General features: G+C 38.1%; 1 non-coding gene across 1 annotated transcript; it reads left to right on the top strand.

Moving 5' to 3' along the window:
• Window positions 1-11,558: 11,558 nt before the first annotated feature.
• On the top strand, window positions 11,559-11,665 carry LOC145141705 (small nucleolar RNA R71). Its single transcript, XR_013722899.1, has one exon. It is a non-coding gene; the product is annotated as a small nucleolar RNA R71 (small nucleolar RNA).
• Window positions 11,666-12,293: the final 628 nt, after the last annotated feature.

Genomic DNA, 12,293 nt, shown 5'->3' with positions numbered 1-12,293 from the left:
GTTATCGCAACATGAACGGCCACGACCTGCTGCTTTTTGGCAGAGTTCTACGCCGCCTTGTTCTTCTTGTTATCCCAGAACTTCCGCTTGTTGTCAGCGGATTTGGATGGCTCTGGGATGGCTAGGGTTGTTGTTGTTGTTGGGGTGCGGACTCCATGATCAATGAGCCGTTGTGCCAATCGCTTGGCACTATCGAAGGTAGTGGGGTTTGAAGCTAAGACATTCCCCTGAAATGGAGGCACCAGCCCCCAGATATACCTCTCAATGTTCTTTCCCTCAATAGGGACCATTCCTAGACATAGTGCCACCAGATCGCTGAATCTGGCAGTATAGGCCACTATGTCGGAGCCCTTCATGGTTAGGCTCCATAGTTCCTGTTCAAGTTTCTAAACCTCGCCCCTCGGGCAGTACTCTTCGATCATGAGCTGCTTCAGAGCTTCCCAGCCCATAGCATTAGCCACTATTAGGGTTAGTGACTTGACATGGCTATTCCACCATGTCAGGGCTCAATCCGCGAAGGTGCATGCAACAAATTTAACTTTGCTCCCTTTCGGACAGGAACAGATCTCGAAGATCGATTCCGTTTTCTCGACCTATTGCGAGAAGGCATTGATTCCACCAGTCCTGTTAAAGGTCTTGGGCTTCAGTTGGTGAAATCCTTATACGAGCACTCTCTAGAGCGCACTGGAGCATCACCTTGAGTGGAATGAACAGTCGTTCCACTTCTGCTAGTACCACTAGCACTAAATTGAGCTAAGGCTGCCGAAACAGTCACATCCACTGCATCTTGGATAGCTGCCGAATTATATTGTGGAGGAGGTGGTGGTGGTTGAGTAGGAGTTATCGGAGGATTACGTCTCGGTGATCGGCGTGGAGGCATCTTTCAACTAAAAGTTTACAAAGATGAAGATGATAGTAAGAATCAATTGTGAGTACTATGAGAGTGATCCATGGACTAAATCTCCATGGCCCAACAAAACAGATGAGAGTATGATTGAAATAGAGATCTAACTGTAGAAGGATGAAAGCATTTGGATAAAGATTTCCCAAAAGACTAGATGTCTATCAATAATATTGGCATTATAGATGTAACGAGTTCGGGAAAAATGACCTTGAATTAGGTCTTACATCAAACCATAATAAGAAAATTTTGACAACATAGAGACCTAGCAACAGTACTTGCAGTATAGGAATATTTACAGGGAAAAGTGCTACTTAGAGCATAAATAAGAAGGCTATTCCTTAAACCAAAAGAGAAGATGAGCAGAGCATCTCCTACTGGCGACGTGCACCCCTCCGATGAACCCTCAGTTCAGCCAGCTGACGCTCCACTTCAAAGAGGTGTCGTTCATACACTATCTGGCGTGCTCGGAGTTCTATGACTTCGGCTCGGGTTACAGCTAGCTCTTGCTGCAAAGCCTCATTGTCTCTCCTATGAGCAACTTCCAGATTGCGGATACTATCCGTGTTGGCGTTTGTGTCAGCATCTAGTTTGATGGTTTGTTGAATGGCTGTCGTTCCAAGCTCAACATTTAGATCCACACGACGAACCAAGATGGGAAGAATTATGTCTGCAGATCCTCCCCCGCTTATGTTGTAGAAGCGTCGGTCTCCGTTGTATGGTAAGGGCTGACCTTGTTCACGGCTCCACCTACCCAAGTTCTCAGCCCACTGAGGCGTCGGGCCATGAAAAGTCGGACGAGGGTTAGGATTTGGGATTGGAGCCACTAAGGGTAGATCATTGACTTCCGGCTCGGAGTCAGAATCCTCCGGGAAGTCTTCTGCGAAGTCGTCATCCAAAGGAATTGCATGATTCTCTTCTGGCTCTGCATCGAGCCATCCACCATTGCCTTGGTTGGGAAAGTACGGGTCGCCGGGGAGATTGAATCCAACTATGTTATCTATGCGAGAATAGGGATAAAAGAGATAGTTAATAGACGTACTACTTAAGATAATTATAGGATGATCCTTACCAGTTACTTCAATACTTGCGTAGTGCATACCAGTCATATGTAACCAAAACATGATAGACCTTCGAATAAGTGATCCTAACTCTAAGTCCACAACCAAAAAAGGAACATGAAGTAAAGAAAAGATCACAGATTCTAAGTCTATGACACCCTAGTCACATATAACCTTAGCGTATCCACTCAGCAACTATTGACAAACAACCGATACCCTAAGTCCACAACCAAACAAGGAACAGGAAATAAAGCGATTTATCCGTCCTAAGCCCTTTCAACCTTATTTATATAACTATATGTATATAGACATGATTTTGACAATATATAAGTTTAAAAGAGTTTGATAAAGAGTTTAGCATATAAAAGAGTTTTAACCATTTGAATGGTTATAGATGACTTGATGTCAGTTTATAAAATGTTTTGAAATAGTTTGTTTGATAACACAGTTTTGAAGTATAAGAAATCCACTTGTTTGATAGTTATTAATCACATGTGATTGATACAATAACTACAATGTTTTCTACTTGTATTCCCCCCATAAAAGCATTTAAAATCATTTAAAAGATAAGTTAAGGGGTATGAACTCACCTATAGTGAGTGATTCGAATGTAAGATCGATATAGGATGCTAAGTGTCAAGGGAAGTCTCGAGCACAAACGGATCCTATTAAGCATATAATGACACATATATGTATATAATTAGTGTATATAACAACTAATCATGATAGGGAACCACCTTAGGGACTAAGAAACACTTGAAATGAAGTGTTACAATCACATATGATTGTACTAAAGGTGTTCACGGCCACACATGAGTGTGTTTATGGCCTAGATGTGTTCACGGCCAAGGTGTTTATGGCCATGGGTGTTTACGGGCAAAGATGTTCACAGCCCATGATGTTCACGGCCAATGATGTTCTTGAGAAGGGTTTACGGCCAAGGGAGAAGTTATGGCCGTAAACTTTTGATGTTCTTGATGAAATGGTTGTTTCAAGGGTGTATTTCAAGAGCTTCTAATGGATAACTAGTATATGTAAAGGATACTTACGTTTTGAAGCTTGAAGAGGGTGTTCACGGCCCAAAGAACTAGTGTGTGTTCTTGGTGTTCTTGAAGATCTAACGCAAAAAGAGATGATTTCACGGATGAAATCATAGGGTTTTACTAGATTAAGAAAGATATCAACTAATAAATGGAAGAATCACTTACAAATTTGTCGAGAATTATAAGTGTTCTTGATGATACTTGAGAGAGAAATGATTGTTCTTGAGTTGAAAGTGTGAGAAGTGAAGAAAAGTGAAGGAATATCATACATAAGGGAAGAGTTCACGGCCAGCCAAGAGATTACGACCGTAATCTCTAGTTTACGGCCATAAACTCCAAGTGATGGAGTTTTCTGGCTTGAATGTTGCACAATGAACTCTAGCAGATACTTCCTAACACTCAATCCTTGAATGTACTAGGCTTAGAACACTCAAACAGACCCTTAACTATGCTAAAAGATAGCAGAAACAAGTCTGACTTGTGATTGAATTGAATGGATACACAAGATAGAAATTTCGGGTTGTCACAATGTTGGGCTGGGCCCATTAGCATGCATGTAGGGTTAGGCCTATTTGCATGAATGGGTTGGGCCCATAGTATGTTGTGTTAGGCCAATTATATGATGGGCTAGGCTCATTTGTATGTTGGGTTGGGCCCATTGATTAGGAAGGGCTAGGCCCATTATTATGGGTTGGGTCCAATGTACGGGCTAGGCCCAATAATATGTATGGTATGTGGTATTTTGGGTAACTCACTAAGCTTTGTGCTTATAGTTATGTGTTTATGATACTGCCTGTTGCAACGGGAAGGGTCTGGCGTGACTGTACAACATCCCCTAGTGTTTTCCGCATTGGCTATTATGACTTTTACTATGATCATAAAATGATTTAATTACTATAACTGGATTTTGAGACAAATCAATTGTATGGTTTAAGTGTTTTTAAAATGAAAATTTTACTCGGAATTTTTGGGATCTTACACCTTACTTTACAAGCTTCACCAAAATCAAGAAACCAATCTCAAGATCAAGCCGCCAAGCTCTTTATCATGGGAAGGGGGATATGGTTTCGAAATGAAGAGATAAAGGTTGAAGGAGGTGAACTAATACAAGAATTATGGTGGTTGAATATGGGATAAACCCTAAAAATCATGGGCTTGGGATACAACAGCCACCACGTCATGGCGTCCTTCTTGCCATGTCATGGTGTATGATGTGCACAAATTATACCTATCTAGTTTTGAATTTATAACCTAACGAACTTAACTAGCTAGAATGCACCAAGGCAGTGTACTTAGTCGAATTAAAGAATAGTCTAGGTAAGTCGGGTGTCAATCACGGGGAACGTTATTTAATTAATAAAATAACTACTAAAAGTTAAACTAAGAAAAACAACTAAAATGAGGGTTTAATCTGATTTTACAAGTTCAGAAAAACTTAAATTAAAATAACAAACTAATTACTAAAGTAAATAACTAGAAAGACGATTTCAAATCAAGAATAATGGATACTTTCGTTTAGCTTCGAACGCTTCCTGTTTCCTATGGTTGATTTTAAGACAATGGATTAATTCCGCTAGCTACCAAATAATAGTTACTAGTCATCATGATAAGACTAACTAGCATAAGTTAATTTAACAACTTTAACTCTAATGATCATGCAAGTTAAGGATACTAAATTGATTTTAAAGGTAATTTGGACTCTGAATGCTATAATCTACAGACTACTATTCTTTTGTCAAGTCTAGTAATCGAGCAAATATTATGATCAAATACTGCTCTCTAACACAATTAAGCAACTAACTTATCACCTATACTAGGATATGGTCAATCTCTAGCTCTAGCAATTTAATGGTCATAAACAACTAGGTAAACCAAGTTCATGCAACTAACTGTAGTTTAACTACACAAAACTTGAGACATGGCAATAAAGATAGAAACTTTAACAAGCTAGGTTTAGATTTATCAAACAATATTTAAAGCAAAAACCAACTTCATCAATCCATAAAACAAGAAATCAACACATAGTATTGCGGAGTTCATCTAATCTAAACGAAATAAAACGTTTTAGCCCATAATCAGAGCTGATGAACACATAGACAAAAGGTAAACTAAGCTAAACATCATTAAACTAAGCAAACCGAATGTGTAGATGCAAATCCTTGCTCCAATCGACTTCCTAGCTTCAAAATCGACCCCAAAGGGTTCTTAGAAGGGTTTTTGTCGCAATACTTCTCCAGAAAATCACCTCCAAGTCCGCCAATTCGTCATAATGTTCGGATACATATACTTGCCTAAAATCTGGCCACCATGACGTGGTAAAGGCACCACGTCGTGGTCCTCGTGTTTATCCCGTATTCCCCAAGCCAGTGTCAAGAATCGCGAAGATTCCATTCACAACGTCGTGGTGGGATCACCACGTCGTGGTTATCGAGAATCAGCTTTTTATCAAAACATGAAAGTTGTCCGAAATTGTGTTTAGTTTTCAGAACATTTTGAATCTTGTCAATCGGAGTTACGAGTCATGAGATATAGCCAAAATACTGACAAGGGTTCAAGCTGTCCAACAACATCCTTCTTGTGTCGTCTTTTTGCCTAAGCTCTTCATTCCTGCTTCCAGCTTCCATATTGCTTCCGAGAATGTCTTTTACACTACATAACATATATTAAACATAGTAAGTTCCTTTTTTCTATAATAAAAATAAATATAGCTAATAATATTAAGATATGATGTAAAATATATATGTAGATATGCACATATCAAAATACCCCACACTTATCTTTTGCTTGCCCCCAAGCAAAAATAATTTTTTAAGTCTAACTTTCATCACCAATATCACATAAGACAATCCATTTTGAACTCAACCATTATACCAAGACCTCAATGCGCATATTTGTGTTTAAGGATCCTAAAAATCCCCCAATCCTAAATACTCATTATCCTTATGAACCTTCACCCCTTAGATTATACGACACTCATTTTTGCAACCCTCCGAATCAATCCTCAGAAATCTTTCTTAACCCTCAAGTTATTTTTGGTTAAGCTACCCAAGCATACATAATCTAGAAATTACAACTTTTGATACCACAATGGAGCTCTTTGGAATTCTTCACTTCTTTGAATAATTGATCTTTGATTTCTTTGAATTCACCACCTTTTTGTTTGATTTTTGGTATCTTCAACTTTTGAATTTCTTTAGAATTTTGATCTTTTAATCTTCATACTTGATAGCTCAAAAATTCTTACAACTCTTTGGTAATTTCTCTCTTTTTTTATATATAACTCACTTTTTTTTTCTCTCAAGCCCTACATGCTTAAGCAAGGGAGCTTAACTTCAACCTTTATTGGTTAGAGATATTATTCTAAGTGCAATGACTACATAAGCTCCCTTGGATAGATTTAAGGTTTAGGCTGCAAAACATATTATGCCATATAAACTACCGTATTACCTTTTCATATCTCATGTCTTTTCACTAGGAATGGGAAGTCACAAATACACTATAACATATATTGGCTTAGTTAAACATTTGAGCTCGCATCAGATTATCCCATACAACACTAGCAACTTAAGTTTTTTAATTTATTACTAGATTTAATTTTTAGATTATTATTTCAAATCTATTTCTAAATTTTTCAAAATTTTAAATTTTAAAATTTTCTAACAATTTACTTTTTCGACCCCTACCCCATACTTATTACATACAATGCCCTCATTGTATGCATAAAATAAATTAAAAACAAGAAAAGGGAGAAAAAGGAACAGACTCCCCTGGGGTAGTAATGGCGAGATCAAACTCTGAGACTTGTGTGGAAAGCTTAGACTTCTCGTATAATTGCTGGAAACAGTACTTTTGGACCTTCTTCTTATGAATGCAAATGTGCCGGATTGAATGAAATTAAAGAACCATTCTTGAAAAATGTGATGAACCACTGCCACGATGTGGGAAAGCAACGCCACGTCGTGGTGTCGAGAAAATGGTCATCAAGGTCGAGCAAAATAATGTCCTTACGACGTGGTTTAAGGATGCCACATTGTGGTGTAGTCAGATTCAGTCGCGATTAAAATTTTTGCCACGACATGTTGACGATGTCTACGCCGCGGTGTCTTCTTAGAGAATCTTCTAAGATTGAAACAGGTGGGCATCAACTCTTTGTAATGTCTAAGACCATTCCCACTCTTCTTTTCAGTAAATATGCTTCAAAATGCTTTTCTCTTCATTATGTGGGAACCCCACACTGATTCAAAAACTTCTTCTTCAATTATGATATTCAAAAATCGCACGACCTTTTCAAATTAAACTCCTTCACCACTTCACTTTCGTTCAACACTAAAAAATAAGATCAAGAACTAGACATACACATCATCATTCGGTTATGGTAAAATAAAACTAAAACGAAAAATAAAACTAAAACTAAATAAAAAAGAAAAGAAAATGCAAACTGTAGAAACACCGGGTTGCCTCCCGATAAGCGCTTCTTTTTGTTGGAGTCATGAGCCGGACTCCATCCCACTCTAAGTTGCGTCAGGTGGAAGTGTAACCTCCCCATTCTTCATCATTTTAAGCCTTTTCGTTTGTAGGCAACCCGTCTGTTGAATGCCTTTCTTGAGCTTTCTTGTATTGTTGGGTTGACATCTTCTTTGTGCCTTCGCTTAGGTTCTTTCCTCACTCCCTTGTCTTTAGCTTTTGTCTTGTCTCTTTCCAGGTTTTTCTTTCAAAAAGCGACTCATCACTCTCTACTTCTTTTTCTTCAATAGCCTCTTTTGCTAGATTTGGTGGTCTTTGTGACATCCCGATTTTCACGGCCAGAAAAGACCGATTTTTTTATGCTTCATTTTCAAAATCAGAGTATACTTTTAAAGAAAAAATGTTGCGGAAATTTTGTTCCCAGAAAAAAAACATGATAAATATATTATCAAAGCATTTATGAAGAAATGTATTTTATTCATTTTAAAACTTTGGGATGTCAACGTCAATACATAAACATAAGCATAAACAGAATTTACATTCATTTACACTAATGATCTACATCTCTTTAATCTCTTAGTGTAGTGCAACTTTATATCGACACATGTGATAAAAATAAACTGAGTGGGTCAGGTTGGGAAACCTGGTGAGTTCATAGGGTTTTCAACCCACAATAATATAGTTATTATGTTTAAACATCAAACAATTAACCCGATTACCCATACCCATTATCTTCTTTATTCTTAAGGATCTACCCTAAGAATCAGTTATCCTTCATTCATTCATTCCTAAGGTTTACCATAGGCAATACGCGCGAAGTCCATTACTGCTAATGTCATATATTAGGCACAGATGCCAATATTATCCTTTAGGCGCAGCTGCCAGGATTGTGTTGTTCTCAACTAGGCGCAACTGCCAATATCATCTATTAGGCGCAGCTGCCAGGATTATGATGTTCTTTATTAGGCGCAGCTGCCGATATTATCATATAAGCGCACCTGCTAGGATGTTTAGAGTACATCGTGTTTCAAAATCATCTACAGGTTGTGTTGCGGCTACTAATATTCATCTATATCATCTTTCATACCTCATCATTTATCTACCCATGTTCTACCCAACATTCTTGTAGATATAAAATACATCTATAACTTTAGATTTGAAGAAAAAGTTCAGATCTGAAAACAAAATACATCTACTATCCAGATCTAAAGAAAAAGGTTCAAATTTGTAAACAAAGCACATCTACAGCCTAGATCTGAAGAAAAAGGCTCAGATCTGTAAACAAAGCACATCTACAACCTAGATCTGAAGAAAAAGGCTCAGATCTGTAAACAAAGTACATCTACAGCCTAGATCTGAAGAAAAAGGTTCAGATCTGTAAACAAAGTACATCTACAGCCTAGATCTGAAGAAAAAGATTCAGATCTGTAAACAAAGTACATCTACAGCCTAGATCTAAAGAAAAAGGTTCAGATCTATAAACAAAGTACATCTACAGCCTAGATCTGAAGAAAAAGGTTCAAATCTGTAAACAAATACATCTACAGCCTAGATCTGAAGAAAAAAGTTCAGATTTGAAAAGAAAGAAGTTAGATATTTCATCCAACATAGATCTCAAAGTATAAAATACATATACATCTTATATCTGAAAAACAAAGAAGTTTAAATCTTTCATCTAGCACATATCTCAAGTAAATATGCACACATAGCACATAATTTATATAAAATACTTCATATCTATATGTAATATGAAAGTAACTATGCACTCACCTGATAAGGAGTGATTCAGACAAAACTTCGCTTCTTAAAACAATCTTCTTTGACGAAACCGGGAGGCTTGCTTGAAAACCGGGCTCTGCGCGGGCAAAGTTTCAAACCGAAAAACTCTTTTTCTTGGAGCCTTCGGGCTCTCCGGGGCTTTCTTCTAGTGCTAGGGAGGTTTCCTAGGCTTTGGGGATGTTTGGGAAGTTTAGAGAGAGAGAGTAGAGAGAGAAAAAGATGGTGGAATGTGTGAGAAAACATGGCAGTCTCGGATCCTATTTATAGCCGCTGGAGCTTCGGTACGATGGGCGTAATCTTCGGGTACGCGGGGCGTTCCTCGGTATGCAGGGTGTACCTGTGTACGCTGGGCATTCCGAAGCGACGTGTCCAAAAACTTCTGGGGCTACGTGGTCAATCCGAGGCCTTGCAATGCAAGTACGCGAGGCGTACTCTTCTCCTACGCGGGGCGTAGATGAGCAGTCTCGCAAATGACACTCTCGACTTCCAAAATTCGTAACTTTCACATACGAGCTCCGTTTTCGACGTTCTTTATATCCACACATAGGTGGGACCGTAATCTACAACTTTCGTTTAGACTCCGTCGGCTAATTTTGAGTCTATTTTTACAGTTATATTTTTAACAAGCCGGGACAAGAAAAGTCCGTTAAAAATTTATAACTTCTTCATCCGACATCCGTTTTCGTCTGTCTTTTTACCTTTGCGCTACTAATAATGAGATCTTTAATTCTCATTTAGGTTGCGTTGGCCAAAAACCGCTCGATCTAAAATTCGAATTTCGGGCTGTGCACTGCCATGCCAAATCTTAGAAAAATCATAACTTCCTCATACGAAGTCAGATTTGGGCGTTCTTTTTATGCAAGATCTCGGTTTAACGTATTCTACGACTTTCATTTAAATCACTAAGGCTAAAAAGTCATCTATCGTAAATTCACTATTTACGTCACACAGTGTCGTGTCGGTTCTGTCGCGAAACTTCGACATGCCATAACTTCTTCATTATAACTCGGATTTCGGCGTTCGTTATATCCCGGGAATCCTTGTCTCGATCACTACAAATTTCTTCATAGATATCGGGTTTATCTATATTTTTATTTTTGGCGCTTATTTTCATTCTTGATTTATTATATCATAATAAACAAGCATAAAACAAATAAATTTACATAATTCACATAATACTCGAATAATTTCTTTTTAGTACTTCAAAATGAGTTATATTTGTTGACCATAACTATTACATCAGCGCATCAATGCTTAGCCTCGAAACACGGGCGTTACAGTCTTTTAAAAGCAAACACCTCAAACATCATTGGCATTAACACCGGAGGTTTTGAATAATTCACTTTATTTTCCAATTGCTCTTTTGGTAAAGGCTCCTCCCATTCCTCCCACTCTTCTTCCTTTATGTGTTCAAATTCATCATGCTTAAGGAACTTCGTGTTTTCTTGTTTCACCAAATTTGCATTGGCACGATATGGGAAAGGGAGAGGTGGTCGATACGGCTCAACAACTGAGAAATCATAATTTTCTTTTATCTCCCACGATATGGCACTATTGTATCCACGTCGTGGCGACTGGGAAGCTTCACGATACTCTTCTTCTTCTTCTTTCCTTTTTACTTTGAGTGACTGATTAGACTCCTCTTGAAGGTCCTTCATATGCTCCAATTCATCTTCTTCTTCTGTATCAACAACCATGACTTGATCCATAGGGATTGACTCGACTTTTCTTGAAAGTAGATCCAATAGCTTTTCTTGTACAAGTTTTGTTAATTGCTCAGCTTGTGTGTGGATGCTCAAAATAGATGCTTGTTGAACTCTAAGTGTTGCATCAATTGCATCATGTCTTTTTTCGCTAGCTTCCATGAATCTGAATAGCATCGACTCGAGAGCATCTATCTTCTCGGATTGGACTCATTCTAGTAGGTAGAGATTATGCTCTAGTTGTTGATATTTTGTCGTGTCTTGAGCTCTCTTGTACTCCAAATCACAATCCTTAGTAGAATGGGGTCCTCCACAAGCTCTGCATCTATCTTGAATTGGTCCACCCAATTTTGTGATCTTTTCTTCCATTGCATCGTGCTTTGCAATAACTACACTAATAGCATCTTGACCTCCATCTTTACTTGACTTTCCTCTAGTGAAATCCTCCTTTGTGTTGTGATACTATCTTGAATGCTTAGCGAATTCTTCAATCAAAGCTTTATGTGTTGTCAAATTCTTCTTTGTCATGGGCCCTTGCGAGTCTAGAAGTTTACGAGTGCACACATTGACTCCATCATAAAATATCAAGATTTCTTGTTGCACATTGAAGTCATGTTGAGGGCAATGTCGTAACAATCTCTTGTAACGTTCCCAAGCTTCGTATAACGACTCCCCTTCTAATTGTTGAAAATTATGGATATTTCTCTTTAGCTTTGCCACTTTTGAAGGAGGGGTAAATTGGTTGAGAAATCGGTCTTAAAATCAGCCCATGTCGTGATTGCTCCAAAGGGAAGTGATTTTAACCATTCTTTTGCTTCACCCTTCAATGTGACCGGTAAAATTCGAAGCATCACCGCATATTTACTCACGTTAGGTGCATTAAAATAATGTGAAATCTCCACTACCTCTTCTATACATGTTCATAAGCGTCCTCATGCTCCTTCCCATAAAAATGTAGTTCCATTAACATATTAATAATGTGCCCCGAAAGTTCAAACTTTGTCGTGGTTGGGATTTTTGGTGGATCAAGACCCCATCTATTTTCGTTCCTCATATATCGATTGTACTCTTCCATTGACATAGTCGTGATGTCCCCAATATTTCCTGCTAAAAAAAACTAGAAAACACACGTGTAAATAGGAACAAAAAAAACAAAAAACTAACTGAAGCGAGACCACGATGTGGTGAAGATAACCACGACGTGATTGCGTTTCAGAGAAAAAAACTAAAATAAACAAATGAAAACGAAGTAACTTTTTTGTGGTTTTTACCCCCACAAAAGGATCGAATAACTAAAAACAATTAAACTAAGAATCATATAAGTCGTTCCCCGACAACGGCG

Source organism: Lactuca virosa, chromosome 9, assembly GCF_052849685.1.
Source record: "Lactuca virosa cultivar CGN04683 chromosome 9, Lactuca_virosa_CGN04683_v6, whole genome shotgun sequence".
Classification (NCBI taxonomy): Eukaryota; Viridiplantae; Streptophyta; class Magnoliopsida; order Asterales; family Asteraceae; genus Lactuca; species Lactuca virosa.
The sequence above is the reverse complement of the archived record's forward strand: the minus strand, read 5'-3'. Positions and strand labels throughout refer to the sequence as shown.